Here is a 22,407-nt window from a genome sequence, read left to right as displayed (position 1 = left end):
CAGGCAGATTCTTTACCATCTGAGCTACCAGGAAAGTCTATATATTGAATATGTTTTAGTCATTGGGCACATCATGGTTATGACAGTGAAAATAACAGCAGATCCTTCAGTCTTCTTCCTTTAAATACTTTTTTCTTCCTTTTAGAATGTTGCTTACTCATTTAGACGTAGAACTTTTAAGGACTATAAATTTACAAATTATGTTGATTTTTTTCTTCCTTATCCTAAGAAATAGTATGTCAATAAATGCTGAAAAAACATAATAGATATATTTCTAAAAAAAAGTGTATCCCAAACACCTACATTCTGTTGCCCCAAAATACCTTTTGAGTGAGGTTTAGACATCAAAGTCTAAGGCCATCAACCAAGGATGGGTTAAAGCTCGTTAGCTACTTAAGGGGCAAAGAGTGGGAATGTTTGGGTCTACTTGTCACGTGTAAACAGGGAAGGCATCTACAAGTCTTACTATGTTGTTATGAAGAAGGGTGAACCATTTCCTGGAAAACAGAAATGTAGGTGTATATTTTAGCTTTCATTGTTTTTCAGAAGTTCAGGATTTGGTAAAATTCAACATTGTCAGGGACAGACATGGTGATAAAATAACTTACACAAGCAAAGGCTGTATTTAGAAGAAGAAGTGATGTCTGTGTAAAATTATTCTTTTGCCCTGAAAATATCGTACCTTCAAGGGGAAGCAACAGCGGAGTCCAGAAGCTACAGTTGTACTCAGAAGCTACAGTGTAGATAGAGTATGTAATACATCAGGGACTAATTTCTTGAACATATTTGGGAACACATGGAAAAGTCTCCTGAGTAAAACCAAACCAACCATACCCCATCCCAAAGAAAACTCCTCAAACAAACGAAAACAGGCCAGAGACTTGCAAACTTTATGCAGAGCTTCTGGAACAAAACCCAGGTTTTTTTTTTTTTTATTATTATTACAAATGTGACTTTATTTTGAAAAATAGTTTGGCAAATGACCTGTGGAATTCTATGACCTATGAAGTATCAGTTCAGTTCAGTTCAGTTGCTCAGTCGTGTCCGACTCTTTGCGACCCCGTGAATCGCAGCACGCCAGGCCTCCCTGTCCATCACCAACTCCCAGAGTTCACTCAGACTCACATCCATCGAATCAGTGATGTCATCCAGCCATCTCATCCTCTGTCGTCCCCTACTCCTTCTGCCCACAATTCCTCCCAGCATCAGAGTCTTTTCCAGTGAGTCAACTCTTCAGATGAGGTGGTCAAAGTACTGGAGTTTCAGCTTTAGCATCATTCCTTCCAAAGAATACCCTAGGTTACAGTTATTTTTACCATTTATAGTTAACAGTTATTACAGTGCCTTTGCTAAAGTAATACATAGAAAAACCCCCACCCTTTTACCTAAACACATTGAAATTTGATCAGAGAAAAAGAGACTAAATATTCCATCTTGGCATGACTTGAGGTATAGTGGTAAGCTTGAGATAATACAGTCAATAGATGGTGTGCCATATGTGTGTGCAAAGTTGCACAGTTGTGTCTGACTCTTTGCTATCCTATGGACTGTATGCCGCCAGGCTCCTCTGTATATGGGGTTGTCCAGGAAAGAATACTGGAGTGGGTTGCCATTCTCTACTCCAGAGAATCTTCCCGACCCAGGGATCAAGTAGATTCTTTACAACTGGAGAAGACATCAATAGAAGGTAGAATTCTATTAATTTAAAGTAAGATTTTCTATATTATCTGACATTTTTACAATAAACATGTTTTACTCTTGATATTAGGGATCAAAGCCATTATATAAAAAGGAGTATTTGAGATGTCTAAAACAATATATTTTCCTTATATATTTGAGGAAATGATTAAGCAAAAACATGGTGTGCACTATTTCTCTTTTTTGGATTAGAACTCAGTAATAGATTATAATCTTCAGGTTAGTGCTAGGGATTTGTTACCATTAAGGAAAAATGAGAGAATTAAATTTCTGAATAAATTAGTGAAAGTGAAAGTGTTAGTCTCCCAATCAAGTCCAATTCTTTCCAACTCCAAGGACTGTAGCCTGCCAGGCTCCTCTGTCCATGGAATTTTCCAGGCAAGAATACTGGAGTGGATTGCCATTCCTTTCTCCAGGGGATCTTTCTGACCCAGGGAGTGAACCCAGGTCTCCTGCATTGCAGGCAGTTTCTTTATTTTCTGAGCCATGAGGGAGCCCCTCTGAGTAAATGAGGAGTAATCAAGAACTAGTAAGATAAAATTTATTTAAAGTCCCATCTATAACCAGAGGCCCTTTTAGAATTTCCACAGAAGTTCAAAACTGCCTACTTCCATAATTAAATCTACTTTTCATTCAGCATGTACAATCAACATTAATTTTAAAATGCTCAATCAAATATTACTCTTGAGTTTTTGCGTAATTTCGCTCAGTCGTGCCCAACTCTTTGCAACCCCATGGATAGTAGCCTGTACCAAGCTCCTCCGTCCATTGGATTTTCAAGGCAAGAGTACTGAAGTCAGTTGCCATTTCCTTCTCCAGGGAATCTTCCCAACCCAGGGACTGAACCCAGGTCTCTTACATTGTAGACAGATGCTTTACCGTCTGAGCCACCAGGGAAGTCCTATTATTTCAATTATTGTAAATGAATTTATATAATGTATAGTTAATACTGAAAATAGTGACTTTTCTGAAGTAATTTCTATCATCTTTATTACAAATGCAGAGTTTTCAGCTGAAATTATGGAGTAAATTAAATTGTTCTGCAAAGGCTTGGGTCCAAAAATACAATTTTACCATTCTCTTCTGGAAAAAATGTGGATTCAGATTTCTGTTAATGAACTTATAAATGTTCCCATAAATTTAATCAAATGAAAATGGTTGCTAACAACTAAAATGGTTCCTAATACCATTTGTATGACACTCATGTTTGTATGAAAAATGGTATTTTCTCCCTATGTTTATTACAAAGTATTTCTCAGACTCACTACTACAAACAGGGTTCTGTGGATATATATATATATACACACATTTTTTTAGGTTCCACAAGTTCTCTACTAGAATTTTTATCTTGATTTTTTAATGTTTTTATTTCATTTAAATTTTATATTATTTTTATTTAATTTTTCTTTAATTTAATTATAACCTTATATAAGCATATTCTGTATCCTTTATATGACCAAGTACAGGTCAATTATTTCATGTCATGATTGCCTTTTGAGATTATGATTTCATTGGCTCCAAGTAGTACTTTAATGATGACAAGTTAACTAACAAAATGAAATAGAAAAGTCACTTACACTATATGTCACATGTGAAATCTGAATTACATCCAGAAGACACTATAGAAATAAAGGTTTGGTAACACCTTACTGTGAGAAAAAAGAGAAAATGAATCATTGCATGACTCAGGGTTGACTCAGCTTTTGAAACTAAAGAGAAATTTTTACCATAGAAATCATAACACATTCAAACTGATGTTGGAAATCTACTGTTAGCAATACAGCATGATTCATGACTTTAAATTTATGTAGTTAACATGAGTTTAAGCAAACTCTGGAATATAGTGAAGGATAGGCAAGCCTGGTGTGCTGCAGTCCATGGTATAGCAAAGAGTTGGACATGATTTAGCAACTGAACAACAATAATTTTAAATTTATAGGTTTTATATTTATGCTTATACTTAATTTGCAAACTCCCTTTTGTTTTATGGTTAAAAATTCCAAGAAAAATATGGAGTTTATCCCAAGATTTATGTTTTCAAGTTCTTAATACCATAGAGTAATTTAAATTGATACACACAACACTGAGAATATTTTAATGTAAAAAGGGATCTGTATGTTGTTCAAGTTAGAGAAATTGTTCATTGAATCATGTACCATCTTTCATATTTGCAGAATAAAAGAGGAAAAGAGAAAATTCACTAAATTAGAAAAATTCTTTTTTAAGTATATGTTTGAAATTAGTTGTTCACACTATTTTCTTCATATAGCACATCTTTATAAACTATTGTTAGCCCAACATTTGCCACTCAGGGTATTTATTGTAACTTGCCAGAAAAACAAAAACAAAACCACATACACTCATATATACATTAAGGAAAGAAAAGAAAAATGTTCATTTTTAGTCAAACATGTTAGTGCCCAAAAAAGGTAAGTAATAAGCTGTCGAACAGGAATTATGTATCACTCCTGGAAAAATATTTTAATGAAGACATAGGCAGAGAAAAATAAGTTTACAAGTATTTTAATTTGTTGCCATGACAACAAGGTACACTGTTTCACTTTCCTCCTTATTAGTCTTTTAATATGTGATCTTTATTCATCATGCAATGATTATTGAAGCAAACATTTTGCCCCATGCTGGAGGTACACAATGGAACAAAGCATGGCTTATCCTTTTGGATTTTGCAGTTTGGGTGATGAGGAGAATCTTACAATAAGTATTAGGACTTGAATCGATTATTTCAAATGTTCTGATGGTTGGTTAAATGTTAAATTTCTGTTCATTATTTTCAGTCAACTTTATGGTATTTCAGAAAGATATACCTATAAAGATATCTTCTCTTGACTATCCCATATTCATTTTAAGATCTAGTCAAGAGACAAAAAATACCACTAAACAATAAGCAACCAGGTTTTCTGAATTGAGAATCAACCATATATCTCTTTAAGATCAAAGATGTTTGACCAAAAATGATGCCTCTGAGACTATAATAAAAAATAGATGATAAACTGTAAGTTCCCAACCACCTTCATTCTCCCTGGCTCTAGGCAAAGGGGGGAAAAAAAGCTGTGAAGGAAAATGTATTGTCTCAATGACTCCTATGTGCTCCCATCTGATTTTTGATAATAAACTGCCATGTACAGGCTTCCCAAACCCCACAGCCTCCTTTTCTCCTGGTAAACTTCTCTGTTTTAAAAGAGTATCTTATTTGAGCTTATTCTTCTAGAGCAGAAGCTAGTTCCCTGAAATGCTATTTTTACAGTCAAAGCTACTTGAACTTTCTCCTGTTTCTACAATTTCCTAGATACTTGATTGAAAGCCATCTTACTTAGGGGATGATTCTATGTGATTTTCCTTCCCGAGGTATAAATGGTCAACCCATCTTAAATGTTGGAATTTTAGGTTGGGCATTGAGTGGATAATACTCCCAAATAAGTTATCAACCTTGTATAACCTCATTATAAGGATTGTCTTCTATATTTTATGTTTTATTATACCTCTTTTTTCTTGCCAAGAATATGCATTGTAATGAAACGTTTGTAGGCCTAACATCTTGTTACTAACATTAGTCCCCAATAGAATTTCAAATCGAATGTATTGTGATATATTTATAAATATGCTTCACTCTTTAATTGCTCTAGTTAGAATCTCAAAACAAATTTTAAGTGCAGTTTATTGCATCTTTATTCTTTTATTCAGTAATTAAAAAAATAATAACTCTTTCCTGCTTTACCTTAGTTTAGGATGGCTGTTTCCCCTTCATTTGACTTCTTTTAATTTACACCTATACAGTTAGTACATGTTTATAAACTGAAATTTATCAAATAAGGAGTATAAGATTTAATAAATAGATGCAATAGCAAAACATTTTCTTCAATATTTCAGATAAATTTTGCTTCATTAAAATTCATTATTTTATTGAATTGTGCATCCAAAAAATTGTAATATTTAAAAGATTATTACTATGGTAAGTGAAATTCCTTTTTATCCTCTGAGTTTAGAGTTTCAGAACAGGGAAAAACTATAATGTTGAATGTTATTTTCCAAATTGACAGAATGTGTTATTCTAATCAATAAAAATACCAATTTATATGTCTTCCTATAAATGTAAGAGCTACTTTGAACTACAATCAGTCTGTGAAAGTATATACACGAATAAAATATGTAAGTGATATAAAAAGCCACCTTTCATGTTGCCTAGTTCCCAAATAGGTCTAAACATCAATGGAAATAAAAAAGAACACTATTGAAAATTTTGAGGCTATAAAGTCAATATTTTTTTGGTAAAGTATTAACTCTAAAGAATCAGATTAACATGTTGACTAAAATGAACAAGATTAGGAATTCAAGGTATTTTCCTCATAATATATTGAGCTATCATAGTCCCTATCAGTTTAAAGTTTCCAAGTTACATGGCAAGCCCTAGAAATTTCACAGATATAAATTACAGAGGTTATCCTTCACATTGACTTATACCTCAGACATCTTTCCAGGTAGCGTTATACAGTGAACAATACTTAAATGTGCAGACAAATAAAAAATAACAGCCCCCACTTACTGAGCACCCACCTTGTCCTTGACAATGTGTTAAAGATAAATCATATAGTATTTCTTCTGCTCTCACAAGCAACCCATATAAATTCTGTCGGCCCCACTGAAATTTCTTTTATTGCTTATAAGCAAGTTAAGCTTAAATGATGCTAAAGTGGTGAAGGTTGCACAATTAGGGGCTGACAGGGGTTCAAACCCAGGCTTGAAAACTCTAATCTTTCCACCATTAGAAATTCCTTATAAAACAAACAAAAACCAAAAACAATTGGGCCATTCAGTGCCTACCTTTCAATGGTCATAGCCTTTTGATCTGGTCTCATATACTTTATATTTGGCATTTTCAAACTAGGAATAATACTTTTTTGATTCACAAGATTAATGTGGATGTACTTCAGAAAAGACTTTCATGTGCTTTAATTCTTCAAAAGCATTTTGTGTTCATTATTTATAATTTGTGTTGAAATTAAGCCTGTATATTAGCAGTTTTCAAAATTTAGTATGAAGCACCTTAAAAGACCTAAAAAGGGTCTCAGAGGCCTTCCTTTTTTGCCAATTTGTTCTGTGCTCAGTTTTGTCCAACTCTGTGACTCTATGGACTGTAACCCGCCAGGCTCCTCTGCTCCATAGAATTTTTCAGGTAAGAATACTGGAGTGGGTTGCCATTTCCTCCTCCAGGGTAGTATCCTGACCCCGGGATCAAACCCACGTCTCCTGTGGCTCCTGCATTGCAGGAGGATTCTTTAACCCTGAGCTGTTGGGAAAACCCTTTTGGATGTTCATATACTTCAAACAAAATAACATATCCCAAAAGACTGAATACAGAGGCAGTGGAAAATGCAACTGTCTTCTCTTAAGCCCAATATTAAAGAGATTCACCAATATGTGAAACAATACAATTCTTCTCACTAAACTTAATTTTTCTTTGGGGAGTATTTTCATTGAAAGATGCTATTTTGTTTGCATTCATATGCATTATTATTTTTAACTTGTTAGTAAATATTTTCAATTCTCAGTTTTAATTTCTAACATGACTATATCAATAAATATAACCCACAATATGAAAAGTCTTTGAGATCTTCAATAAAGTTAAGAGAGTATAAGTTTCTGAGAAAGAAGTTTGAAGTTCACTACTATTCATATCTATGACACTTTTAAATTTTTCAAATTATTTATTTATATAACTACTAAATATTTAAGGTAGAAACATCTTAAAAATGAAAATAATGCTGTTTCTTCTATCTTTCATTGTATATAATGTTATAATTTGCACATCATTGGCACTTAAAATTATTTGTAGATTTTTGATTGGTAGAGGATGGTTAATTTACCTTTATCATTATACAGATAGTTAAACCCAGAGCAGAAATTCAAACCCAAATTTACAGTGTTATTAGCAGTTACAGTGAGAAAATCAATCTGTCTTCAAAATGGAAGGATTTCATAGTTTAGCATTAGAAAATTATTTCCCCTTATTAGAATATGCCAACTTCCTTCTGGTTAGTGTCCCAATTTTTTTTTTTTTTGCAGTCCAAAACCAGAGCATAAAATTATGTTTCCCTAAACAAGAACAATTTTCTTCATTTTAAAGTTGAAATTTGTTTTCCTAACTTGAGTTTTTAAATATGCACACTTAGGAGTCTACACACACAAAAAATGTTACAAATGAACAAATGAACTCACAAAACAGAAAGAGACTCGGGGACTTAGAGAACAAACTTATGGTTGCCAGGGGGAAGACTAGGGGAAAGGGATAGTTAGGGAGTTTGGATCAACATGCACACAGTGCTATTCTCAAAATGGATAACCAACAAGGATCTACTGTTTAGCACACAGTACTCTGCTCAATGTTATGTGCAGCCTGGATGGGAGGGGAGTTTGGGACAGAATGAATACATGTATATGTATGGCTGAGTCCCTTTGCTGTCACCTGAAGCTATCACATTATTAATTGGCTATACCCCAATACAGATACACAGTTACAAAAAAAAAAAAAACCCTATAATAGTCATGGTCCTTACATCAAAAAATAAATAAATATACATACTTACATACTAGTGGAAAGAAGCCAATTAAGTGTGTTGTATATATAAAGGTAAATGAAATAAAATTTAATTATAGAAAATATATTTAGGCTTTTCAATGACTAGAAAGCCAACTTTGTCTTTCTCTTAGGGTACTGGATTCCTGCCTTTCTCTGTGTGTCTGTATTTCCATCTCATTTCTGCAGGGGGGTCCCCAATATCAACCTGTGGCAAATCAGAGCATCCCCCAGATGGTACTCTCAGGGACACATAGTGAAAGTTGCTCAGTCATGTCCAACTTTTTGCGACCCTATGGACTATACAGTCCATGGAATTCTCTAGGACAGAATACTGGAGTGGGTAACCTTTCCCTTCTCCAGGGCATCTCCCCGACTCAGAGATCAAACCCAGGTCTCCCGCATTGTAGGCATATTCTTTACCAGCTGAGCCACCAGGGAATGAGGGACACATAGGATGTATAGAAGCTTTCTAGGGAAATCATGCATCTCTAGGGGACTCACCATTGCTTTATCTCCATTCCAGACTCCCTGGAGAATCCAGTTGTCTTATCCACTCTTGATACTATTATCTGAGTTTGTGGTGGTAGAATATTTGGGTTGAGAATAGGGATATTGTTTCACAGGGAATTTAAGATTAACTTTGTGTCCTTTACGAAGGAAAGGAAAGGGGCTAATATATGGGAAAGGTCCTAGCTTTAGGACTCCAAATAATTAAATCCTTCAAAAGATGTTAGATCTTTAGATAAAGTGATGGCAAAATCCCTCCTGATTTATTAAAAATCCATTTCAAAATTATATAAAATTTTGCTTCAATGGTTTTAATATTAGTTGTCATGAGTGTTCTGAGAGTTTTGATCAAAAGTAAAAATGTTATTAGAGCTGCAGTAGCAAGCCATATATAATGCCTAAATGGCAGTTTTAGTTGGCTGCTCTCAAAAATAACATTGCTATTTCACATAGATACGTTTATTTGTTTCAGAATGAGATAAATAGACCTAGGTTTGCAGCATTTGAAAATATAACTGCATACTTACATACTGAAACTTTTCAAGATATGTTTTCTTATGAATTTAAAATGCTCTATTTAAAATGAAAAACGTATTAAAATGCTGATTTTATATAATGTATAATGTGGAAAAAATTATGTAATTTTAAAGTAAGCTCTTAGTATCATCATAATATGCTTTAATAGAAAAGACATTATCCAGAAAATACAGGGACTTGTAGTCAGCCCTTGGTCAACAACAAAGCCTGATTTGTTTTCCCATAAGTCTCATGTCCCGAAGTTACATAATAAACAACTAAAGAAGGAATTTAGAGGAAGACACTAAACAAATGATTCTAGTGGTACCGATCGTCACTGCAGTCTTCCCCAAGAGTTCCTAATTCTGCATGTGTGCCAAGTCGCTTCAGTTGTGTCTGACTCTTTGCGATCCCATGGACTGTAGTCCTTCAAGCTACTCTGTCCATGGGATTCCCCAGGCAAGAATACTGGAGTGGGTTGCGGTTTCCTCCTCCAAGGGCTCTTCCAGAGATCGAACCCACATCTCTTGCCTCTCCTGCATTGGCAGGCAGGTTCTTCATTGCTTCCCTGGTGGCTGAGACCGTAAAGAATTCACCTGCAGTGCAGGAGACCTGGGTTCGATCCCTGGATCAGGAAGATCCTCTGGAGGAGGGCATGGCAACCCACTCTAGTATTCTTGCCCAGAGGTTGTACTTAGCACTGGGTTAGATAATTCTAAGGAATTTAAACATTGGAGTTATTTTTTAACAATTCCAATTTCATTACCTGAAACAGTTTTAGTGTTTCTGAAATAAGGAAAAATATACATTTTCAAAATCAATCACTAAATAGCAGAAGAAAAAAACTATGTATGAGGAAGACTGAGAATCAAGCTGGGATAGGAAAGGGAGGGAGGTTAGCGGGTGGTGCTGATTAAACTTTACTTGGATGAAGAGAGCCTAGGAAAGATTTTTTTCCAAGTATGTGATGTTTCATCTAAGATCTGAAAATGTGATCAGTTTAACTTACCAAAGTAGGATGAGCAAGGTGAAGACTGCTTTGTAAATCCACTTACGGTGACCCGGCATGAATAAAAGACTTTTCTCTCATTTTCTTTGAAATTTTCATGCATGGTCCTGGGTTCCCTGTATTTTCTAATTTTGGATATCAATTCTTATATAAATTAAAATGAAGCTTCACCTCTGTAAAAAAAAAAAAAAAGACCTAAAAATTATGACTGAAATAAGTGAAATCTATTTCTGTCTAATACAGCAATCCTGCTGGTGAAGGCTATTAGGTAGCTTTGCTCCACAGTTTTAACCAGCATGTCGAGTGAGAGTCTAGGGTTTGTAGATAAGAGTTTTTAATATCACGGGGCTTTTAAATTCAAGAGCACTACTTCATTTAGTGACCAACTGGATGCAAACTGACACCCACGTGAGCAACCCGAGGGCCCCTAATCCACTCCTTAAACTGTCTCTATGGAAGCGGTACACCTGTCTTAGGCAATGAAGCATCTGCTCTCATTTCTAATAAAAAACTACTCTTAGCAAACTTTCAGAAAACAGACATTGTATCTTCTAGCTACATTCATGTGCAGGAACAAGCAAGCTTAACCACAAGAAACCAGTATAAACAAACATAGCTGTCAATTTTATAAATGTCTTTTGGAGCATGTATTATGAGGTGGATGAACCTAAAGCCTGTTATACAGAATGAAGTAAGTCAGAAAGAGAAAAGCAAATTTCATATATTAACACATATATATATATGGAATCTAGAAAAATGATACTGATAAACCTATTTGCAGGGCAGGAGACACAGACATAGAGAACAGACTTCGGACATAGTGGGGGAAGGAGATGGTGAGACGAATTGAGAGTGTGGCATTGATATATATATATATATATACCGTCATGTGTGAAATAAGTAGCCAGTGGGAAGCTGCTGTATGGGCACAGGGAACTCAATCTAGTCGTCTGTGACAACGTAGAGGGGTGGAGGGTGGGGGGAGGTTCAGGAGGGAGGGGACATATGTGTACTTGTGGCTGATTCACCTTGTTGTATGGCAGAAGTCAACACAGTATTGTAAAGCAATCATCCTTCAATTAAAAATTTAAAAAACATACGTGCCACACACACATAAGACTTATGTTGCTAGGTCTTAGAGTACATATACGCTTAACTTCAGTAGACGATATTTTTTTTCAAAGTGTCATATATTTTATCATGATTTCAATTTATGTTTTCATACTTCCTAAGTATTCACTTTTTCTTGTATTTATTAAGATTTTGGATACCAGTATTATGACATGTGTATTCAGCCATCTTGGCTCCATTTCTATAATTTTTCTATTTCTCATTGCATTATAGGAGTTCTTTATATTTTCATGATTGGAACCCTTTGGCAAATATGTGGAATGCAATATTTCTTCTGTTTAGGTTTTCTTTAATATCTCTAAATGTTTTTTATAATTTTCCATATAGAGGGTTTCACACATAGTGTTCTATTTTAATAGCTATTTATTTTATTAAACAACCTACTTGAAAATGTCCTTTTAAAGTCTTCTAAATATTGAATTTTTGGTAAACACCCAATTAAATTTTAAGAAGGAAAATGATGTAATTCAGATATTGCTTTTTTTTTTTTTTTTAGGAAAACCATGGCTACATTGTAAAGAACAGGTGGGCAGTAATGGAGGAGAATCACAGTAGAAGGCCTTTACAACAACCTAAGGGGCATGTAGTCTGGGCTCAACATAGGGAGATGGGGATGAATATGTGATGCATATGAAAGAAATATAAGATTGAGTGTATATGAATTGGCATTATTTGGTTGTAAAGAGTGATTGGGTAGGATGAAAGGAGGAGTCATTTGCTCAGCAAAAAATAATATCTTACCTTTTTTGGGAAGAATGGGATGAAATGTTAGATTGAGTAGGAGTCAAGGAAGTACAGGAACTCAAATGTTCCAGTAGCCTCTTTCCACATTCTTTTTTTACATGTTCACTAGATTGTAGATTAAAAACTATTTTTTAAAAAGCACACTTTGTGCCCCATTTCCATCCTTCATGATAAATACTCGGCTTCCCCAATGGCTCAGCGGTAAAGAATCCGTCTGCAGTTCAGGAGACACAGGAGATGGGGATTCGATCCCATGGCCTGGAAGATCCCTGGAGGAAGAAATGGCTACCCACTCCAGTTATTTTTCCCTGGAGAATTCCATGGACAGAGGAGCCTGGTGGGCTACAGCCGATGCGATGGCAGAGAGTTAGACACGACTGAACAACTGAGCATGCACATACCATTGCTACATAAGAAGGAAAAGCACTCAGTGAAGGTTTCAGTGATAAAATAGGAGCTGAAGAATTTGTGGCGTCTTCTGTTAAAGGCTTCCCTGGTGGCTTAGAGGTTAAAGCGTCTGCCTGCAATGCGGGAGACCTGGGTTTGATCCCTGGGTCAGGAAGATTCCCCTGGAGAAGGAAATGGCAACCCACTCCCGTATTCTTGCCTGGAGAATCCCATGGGCTACAGTCCACGGGGTCGCAAAGAGTCGGACACGACTGAGCGACTTCACTTTCACTTTCTGTTAAAGAACCCATTCGGAAAAGTTGATGTCATATCTGAACAGCGCTGGAGATTCTAGATGGCACCCTTGATGTAAGAGCTTCTCTGGAGTTTAGATTCTTACCAAGAGACCTGGCACAGGGAGATCCCAGGCAAGGTGACAGATGATGCCTTGCTCTCCAAAAGGGCATTAGCTTCTACAACTGAGTTGGAAGTGAGTTAGGAAAGGGGTTCACCATGAAGGACTTTCAAGGAAGAGGAGAAATCAACCAGCAGTGCTTTTAATGACACCTGTGCTGATGGGCCAGCCAGATACTGAAAAAAGTCCTGAAATTAAAATAAATCATTTGCACTAGTAATTATTCTTTCCTCTGCTATGTAATCTTCTGCCTAGATTTCTGTCTTAATCCCTTCTTTTTCCAGGCTAATATATTTCAGTCAACCAAGGATTTCTTTGTTTTATTTCTCAGTGTGGCTGTTATGTTCAAGGAACTTACATGGTTCCAAAGGCTTGGGGATAAGGGATGGGGTGAAATAGCACAGCCCATTGTCACCTACAGCACAAGAATTGCTTTTACATCAACCTTGATCTCTGGACACTGGTAGTTTGGCTTTTGAAACTTTAAAGGCAAAGTCTTACCGATGCATTTAATAGCTCCCTGTCATCTCCAGACCTGAGACTGAAAGAAATCATTTCACATTTCAAAATCACTATTCTCTGATGTGTGTTTTAACAACTAGTGAGAGCAAGTAATCATCCCTCATTGCACTTATTTTTCAAAATAATTTTGACTATTTCCACCTGCTTGTTCCTGTTGATCTTTAGAATAATATTATAAAAATCCATTGCGACTGTTCTCTTAGCTGGGTCTTATGGGCTACAAGGATTTTTTTTTTTTTCCTAAGCCACACAATAAGATGATGTGCATTTGGCTAAAGGAGACTTTTAGGGTACAGCAAAATGTTTTGCAAATTTTTTGCCATTTCTTACTCTTATTAGATTTGGAGAAGTTTCTGGCTTTTCCCAAACTTCAGAGTTGGGCTGACTTTCTGTGTGTGCTGGCGAACTGTCTGTAAAGGCTTGTTTTCATTGACCAGGGAAGTGAGTACGAAGAGCTGATGGGTGAGGGGGTGCCCAAGGCCAGAAGGGGGAGGCTTGCCGCAACCTGTCCTGAGCTGAGTCTGTGCTGATTACAGGATAGAGTTCAATCAACGGTTAGTATGATCCATGACCTTTGATGAAGTATGAATTCTGACTGCTCGCAGCCTCTTCTAATCTTTCAGCCATGCTCATCCGTTATTATTTTGTGTTGTCCTCATGAGCAGTGCCCACCACAGCTAAAGAAGTCAGACATTCCCTCTTCTGTCACTTTCCTCCACAGGAGGAAAGGCGGCCTGAGTAGGTCTTTTTAAGCATGGAGGTCTTCTGCCATGTAGAAGTGTGAAATAGTAAAGTGAAATCTGACTCAGATTTGATGCCCCAGTGGTGTGCTCCATCTTCTCCACTGGACTCCCTGATTCCCACAAAGGTGTTCTTGTTCATGGATGACTGACAAAATCAATGTTCTATGTATGTGGGAGGGAAGAGATGATGGTAGCAAACTGTTCTTCCATCCTGCTGATATCTGGCCATGAATCTATTTTTGATTTGAAATTACTCAACTGCACATAAAATTATTAATAGTCCAAATTAGAATTTGACATTCACGATTGTTCTTTTAGTATGGATTTTAATATTTATCATCCCCAATATTCTGCCAGGTGTATTTTTTCCTCCACTTTGTATCTTAGGGAAGGTGTCATCTGAACACAGCTACCAACTAAATCTACTTGAGTCAGTCTAGACTCTTTCTCTTGCTTTCATAGTCCATGCCAATTTTCTCTCCTACATAGTTCTGAAGTTCAGCCTCTTTTTTCCTATCCTGTGCTTGTTGTCTGATGTAGGTTCTCATGTCTTTCCCAGCCTGCAGATTCAACACTCTGACTAATTCTTTCTTTCCTCATGTCTCCACGACATCAAACTTGTCTGATTGACTGTGTCCAGGCTGTTTCAATTGAACAGAATGCTTAATCGTTGCGACGTACTTTTTAAAACTTGTTGAGAACACTGTCTTCCTCCTTTCACCATGTTTCACGAAGTGATTACAGGTATGCTTAGATGATTGTGTCCTCCCTTCTCAGGGTCATAGCAATGGGACTGTGACTTCTGCAGGGCCCCAAGCCAGGAGCAGCTGCCTGATTACCTTAGTTCATCCTACAGGCATGCTCATTTTCTATAGATCACTGAATGCATCAATGTGGAGATCACTAAGCCAGAAAACTGAAAGTCCTTTCAATGACATACAGACCTTCCATGCACAGCTGCACTATATTAGCTCTTGTACAAATTTTAAAAGATCATATCACAATAGCTGATTTTAAAAAGTTACCCCACACAGCCAGTAGTCCGACCTGATAGTACCTTTCCTGTGCTGTACTTAGTCATTCAGTCAGTCGCGTCTGACTCTTTGTGACTCCATGGACTGTAGCCTGCCAGGCGCCTCTGTCCATGGAATTCTCCAGGCAAGAATACTGGAGTGGGTAGCCATGCCCTCCTCCAGGGGATGTTCCTGATCCAGGGATTGAACACAGGTGTCCAATAGTGCAGATGGATTTTTTACCATCTGAGTCACTTGGGAAGACCAAGAATACTGGAGTGGGTAGCCTGTCCCTTCTTTGTGCTTTAAAAAAATCATTCCTATGAGGCAGATGCAACCATGAGTCAGATTGCAGGAAACAGGCCAGTTTCACAAACTGAATAACCAAGACTTATTTTTTGAGACATTTATCATGTTGATTCACAAACGATGCCTTTACGTTTCATGTCATTACCAATTTGGAAAACCCTCCCTACTCTCTTTCCTCTAATACTGTTTGCTTACCCATATGCTTTCAACTAAAGTGTTGCCTTGAACCTGTATCTTTGCTTTCATCGAATTTATTATCTTAGCCATTATTGAACCATTTTCTGTATGTAGTGTTTGCTTTCTCCAGTGGACTAAAACTCTGTAAAGTTTGATTACTTCTCAGCCCAGAAATTGACTCTAAGGTATTTGCCAAGCAAATATAGATAAACTCAAAGACTTGCATGCAATGTTCCCAATTTTCTCTTTTTATTTTTCTTTAATGAGGTATAGTTTATATACAATGTTATACAGATTTCAGGTGTACAACCTAGTGATTCACAATTTTTAAATGTTATACTCTATTTATAGAATATTGGGTATATTTCCTGTGTTGTACAATATATCCTTGTAGCTTATTTACTTTATATATAGCAAATTGTACCTCTTAATCCCTACTCCTATCTTGCTATTTTTCCCTTCCCTCTCTCCTAATTTGTTCTCTATATCTGTGATTCTATTCCTTTTATATATTCAGTTGTTTGTTGTATATTAAATTCAACACATAAAATGATATCATGCAGTATTTGTCTTCTGTCTTATTTCACTTAGCATAATGCCCTCCAAGTTCATTTATGTTGTTGCAAATGGCAAAAATTCATTCTTTTTATGACCGAGTAGTATTCCATTTTGTATGTATAATACTTCATCTTTATCTGTTCATCTGTTGATGGACACTTAGGTTGCTGGTAGATCCTGGCTATTGTAAATAGTGTCACTATAAACACTGGCATGCTTGTATCTTTTTGAATTAGTGCTTTCATTTTTTTTCTGATATATATCTGGGAGTGAAATTGCTGGCTCATGTAGTATTTCTAGTTTTAGTTTTTTAAGAAAACTCTATATTGTTTTCAACAGTAGCTGAACCAATTTAAATTTCCATCAACAGTGTGCCAGGATTTCCTTTTCTCCACTTGTCCTTCTTATTGATATTACTCATATAAGTCAGGGGCTTCCCTGATAGCTCAGTTGGTAAAGAATCCGCCTGCAATGCAGGAGACCCTGGTTTGATTTCTGGGTTGCGAAGATCTGCTGGAGAAGGGATAGGCTACCCACTCCAGTATTTTAGCCTGGAGAATTCCATGGATGGTATAGTCCATGAGGTCGAAAAGAGTAGGACACGACTGAGTGACTTTCACTTTCATTTGCACATATAAATCAGACAGTGACTATTATGACTAGTGTCTAGTTATCAGCCTGTTGAATGGATAAACATAATGTGTTGTAACCATACTATGGAATATTATTTGACTGCAAGAGAACTTACCTTGGATACATGTTATCATGTAGATGAACATTACACATAATGAAAGAAGCCAAACGTAAGAAATTACACACTGTATTATTCTACTTATTCTAAAAATCTAGAAAGGGCCAATCTTTAGTGATAGAAAGTAGATTGGTGATTGCTGGATTGAAAGAGAGGGAGGTCAACAGTAAATATGCATAAAGGATTGCTGGACTGCCAAAAATCTGAATCTAATTTAAGGAGATATTTGCATAAGTTGGTAAATTTGCTAAAATATCATTGAATTATACACTTGAAATTGATTATTACACAATATGTAAAATATCCCTCAATAAAGTTATTTTTAGAAACTTAGGTTACTTCTTTATTCATTTTTATAAATATAGTTTTAACTACCAACCCGAGATCTAGCCCACAAAATTTTTTCACGCCTTTAGTTCTATCAAGTATTTCGCTTTCCCCCCAAGTTTTTCTAGTTATTACTTTTTCATTTACACTTAGAATATGAAATCTTATCTCCAGTTGGTACATTTTGATTGGTATCCATAGAGTCAACTTTGATTCTAGTATAGTGGTATAAAATATTTTAGTTATTCATTACACATTTTGCATTTTCTCATATTATTTTATGCTGAAAGCAAGTTATCTGAGATTGTTCTTGAAACAAAAAGTTCTATCATAAAATCGAAGTTTGCAAAACGGTGTGACATTGCTCTCTTGAATCATCATAATAAAGACTAGTAATTGTATAGTTTTAGGAATCTTGAGATTAGAATTTAAGTTTGTGTTGGTTGGCTATTGCTATGATAATGCTACACATTTTTAAAAGCCCAAATTAGTGGTTTTCAAAATAAATGTATTTTTCACTCACAGAACTAAGGGTCAGCTAGACATAGGTATAGTTGCTTCAGGTATCATTCTTTCTGGAACTTGGGTGAAGGAGAAAAATCTATTCCAAGCAGACTCCTTTCATGGTGAATGACAGGAGACAAAAGGCTTTATTAACCACACAAGCACTCATGCAACCTCTGCTTGGATGTGGGATATACTGTGTCCACAAATTGGAACTCAAAATTAATGGTGTGTTGAAATATACATGATCTATGTTGAAGTCATAGCTAAGGAGGTAATGGAAGAAAGACCCATGACCTTGGTAAGCAGAATTTTCTTAATTTATAGATGGAATTCACTCCCTTTTTTTCTCAATAAATTTAGAATCTCAGTGTCATGAATCATGTTTTCAGAAACAATGGTAATATGAAATTTTAATTTCAACTGTGATTACATGTTAAAATCATATAAGATGATTTTAGAAAATATAGATGTCTCAGCTTAACAACCTCAGATATGTAGATGATACCACTCTAATGGGTCATCTGAATTAAATTCACCCATTCTTATCCATCTTAGTTCACTAATTCCTAAAGTGCTGATGTTCACTCTTGCCATCTCCTGGTTGACCATGTCCAGGAGGAGCTAATGAGCCTCTTGATGAGGGTGATAGAGGACAGTGGCTTGAAAAAATAAGGCTGGCTTGAAACTCAACATTAAAAAAAAAAATTAAGATCATAGCATCCAGTCCCATGACTTCATTGCAAAGAAAAGGGGGAAAAGTGGAAGCAGTGACAGGTTTTATTTTCTGGGGCTCCAAAATCACTGCAGACAGTGACTGTAGCCATGAACTTAAAAGACACTTGCTCCTTGAAGGGAAATCTGTGACAAACCTAGACAGCATATTAAAAGGCAGAGACATCACTTTGCCAACAAAGGTCCATATAATGAAAGCTATGGTTTTTCTAGTAGCCATGTATGGATGTAAGAGTTGGACCACAAAGAAGGCTGAGCACTGAAGAACTGATCCTTTTGAACTGTGGTGCTGGAGAAGACTCTTGAGAATCTCTTGGACTGCAAGGAGATCAAATCAGTCAATCCTAAAGGAAATGAATCCTGAACATTCATTGGAAGGACTGATGCTGAAGCTGAAGCTCCAATATTACAGCCACCTGATGCAAAGAGCCGCCACACTGGAAAAGACCCTGGTGCTGGGAAAGAATGAAGGAATGAGGAGAATGGGTGGCAGAAGATGAGATGGTTAGATAGCATCACCAACTCAACCTCTTGAATTTGAGCAAACGCCAAGAGATTGTGAAGGACAGAGGAGCCTGGGATGCATTCCATGGGGTGGCAAGGAGTTGGACATGACTGAGTGACTGAACAACAACAAAAGCTTAATATAGATGGGTTGAAACCGATATAGGGGTAGGGGATGAGATCTAGGTATTGGTACTTAGAAATTTACTTCATTTGATCCATGCATGTATAAGAAAGGTTGAGAGTTGCTGTAGAGAAATGGACTATGGGAGAATATTTTTCCTATTCTTTACCTGAACATTTCTAACTACTTCAGTATTTATTTTTATGTCCTTAACCTTAAGTCCACTTTACTTCAGGCATATCTGAGTTTTAGCCTCTTAGTTATGGAGAGTAGTTATTCTTGATCTTTAGAGATGGGCTTTATTTTAGTCTTGTGGCCTTATCAGGATTCTAAATTTTAGATTCCTTGAGGTGAGTCTGTAGGGAAGAAAGGATTATAAATCTCTTTGTATGATTTTTAGTGCCCTATTTTTCTCTGGTATATTCTTATATGGAACAGAGAATTTATTTTGGGTCACAGATACATTATGATGAACTATTATGTCTCCCAGGAGGTACAGAAAGCACAATACTATCTCAATGTTCTGTATCTGTATAGTTTTTAAAATGCATAGCCAAGGAATTACAACATTGTTTCAGATATGACACAGGATATTAAATCTTCTTGGCCTCAAACATTTCAGTTGCCCTATAGGAGACTCCTTTTTCACCACAAAATAAGCATCTGTTATTTGGTTTGAGTTATATTCATTACTTTCAAAATTAGCTTTCAAATATTTTGAATATAAAACACTGTTTAATAACCTATATTTAATGAGTAATAATCCATTTATATTATCATTTTATTCCCATGTATGATTTGAAATTTTTGAGTTCTAATATGTAACATGGCAATTCAAGGTGTGGGATAAAGTATAAATAAGAAATCTAAATCATATCAAAGCATATTAGCAATAAAAAAGCAAGAATCAATACAGAAGAAAAGGGTAGTACATAAAGCAGGATAAAGGAATCAATAACAGTGGATTATAGTATACAATTGTGGATGACTACAGGAAAATCCACTTGAGTTATACGGTGATACTAAATAGATCCAACAAATAACTACTGCACATGTGATTAGGATAAAGGATAAAGGAAATTACAAACAATAATGGCAAAATTTTAAAGAAGAGTATAGACAAAGAAAAGAATATCAAAATGATAACACTTTCTGAAGCATTTCAGAAAATATTTTTTTTGGAAAACTTCAGGCCACCAAAAATGAAATGAAACTGTGTGGGTTAAAACCACATAAATTAGATATTACTAATTAGGTATTAATTATTTTATATGAACTTAATATTGTCATTGCTGTTGTTTAGTCTTAGTTGTGTCTGACTCTTTGAACCCCGTGGACTGCAGCATGCCAGGCTTCATTGTCTTTCACCATCTTCCAGAGCTTGCTCAAATTCATGTCCATTGAATCAGTGAAGCCATCTAGCCACCCTCATCCTCTGTTGTCCCCTTCTCCTCCTGCATTCAATCTTTGCCAGCATCAAGATCTTTCTAATGAGTCAGCTCTTCGCATCAGGTGGCCAAAGTCAGCTTCAGCATCAGTCCTTCCAATGAATATTCAGGGTTGAATACCTTTAGGATTAACTGATTTGATCTCCTTGATTAAACTTTCAAGAGTGTTCTCCAACACCACTGTTCAAAAACATCAGTTCTTTGGTGCTCAGCCTTCTTTCTGGTCCAACTCTCAAATCCATACATGACTACTGGAAAAACCATAGCTTTGATTATATGGACCTTAATATAAATTGTTCCAGTTATTTATTTCTGCATTTAAAAACTCACCACAAAATTAGTGGATTAAAACAACAGTAATTATTTCACTCTTCTCTATAGTCCTGGTGGGAGCTGATTTGTTTGCAGTTGGATGCTTTTTATTTAGTTTTGCTTGTGGTGCCAGTCAGATGGTCACTTAGTCTGGAATGATCCCAAAGGCTTCCTTTCTTACGTGTGTCCACATGAGCTGGGCTTCCTTACACCAGGGTGGCTGAGTTCCCAGAATAAGCTTCCCAAAGAGGATCAGGGTGTACGCCCTATATGGACCTAGCTTTCGAAGTCATATGATATTCCTTTCCACTGTAGTACAGAAATTCGTAAGAGGACATGTAGAGCCCATGTCTCAAATGGAAAGAGTGTCATTTAAAAGATGACCATCATAAAAGCAAATTGGATGAAAAATTTGGTTGCTGCCATCTTGGACATACCATCTACCTCATGGATCATAAATTTCCTTATGATTTTAACTTTGTTGCATGTAATAAAATATCTATCCAAGCTTATGTAATGAAAACATCAGCATTTACCTCAAAGAATTTTAATATAGAGCCTGAAGTTTTGCATGCTCACAGGTTATGAATTGGAGTAGCTAGATGTTATGAATTTGCCTAGATATTTAAGGTATGAGAAAGAAGCTGTTTAAGGTATGAGCTGTCTATATCAGACCTGAACACATATTACTCTCCCTCTCATTCACTGCAATTCAACTGGGGTCTTTTAGTTCCTCTGAAAGTTCAAGATGGTCACCATATCATGGTCCCTATATTGGTTCATTCATCCCTGTAATCTTGCATAGGTAGTTCCTTCTCATATTTTGTTTTCTGCTCATATATCAACACTCACATGGCAATCCTAGATTCCACCTCTGCCCCAGGTTGTTTTTACTTGTTATTGTATTACCTTCTTTTCCTGATATTATCTATACCTACCCCCACCTTTGCATTAGATTGAAATCTCAATGAAGGTAGTTTATCACGTTCATGCTAGAACATTGCCTGCACAGAGAAAGCTTCAGAAAACCGTTTGAGGAGGAGTAAATGAATCAACCAATGGCTAAATTGACTCATATATGAATACCTTGGGCAGCTTTAATTTGGGGGGAAGAGGGGCCTTTTTTTATTTTTTTTTTCTTGGGCTTTCCTGATGGCGCAGAGAGTAAAGAATCTGCAGTGCAGGAGACCAAGGATCAATCCCTGGGTCGGGAAGATCCCCTAGAGAAGGAAATGGCTACCCACTCCAGTATTCTTGCCTGGAGAATTCCAAGGACAGAAGTCTGGGGGATCACAAAAGTTCAGACAGGCTGAGCGACTAACACTTTTTATCTTCCTTAAATGATCATAAATCAGAAAACCTTCAACTTCCAGATGTG

The sequence above is a fragment of the Oryx dammah genome, unplaced genomic scaffold, assembly GCF_014754425.2.
Source record: "Oryx dammah isolate SB20612 unplaced genomic scaffold, SCBI_Odam_1.1 HiC_scaffold_24, whole genome shotgun sequence".
Classification (NCBI taxonomy): Eukaryota; Metazoa; Chordata; class Mammalia; order Artiodactyla; family Bovidae; genus Oryx; species Oryx dammah.
Note: the sequence above shows the minus strand (reverse complement) of the source record.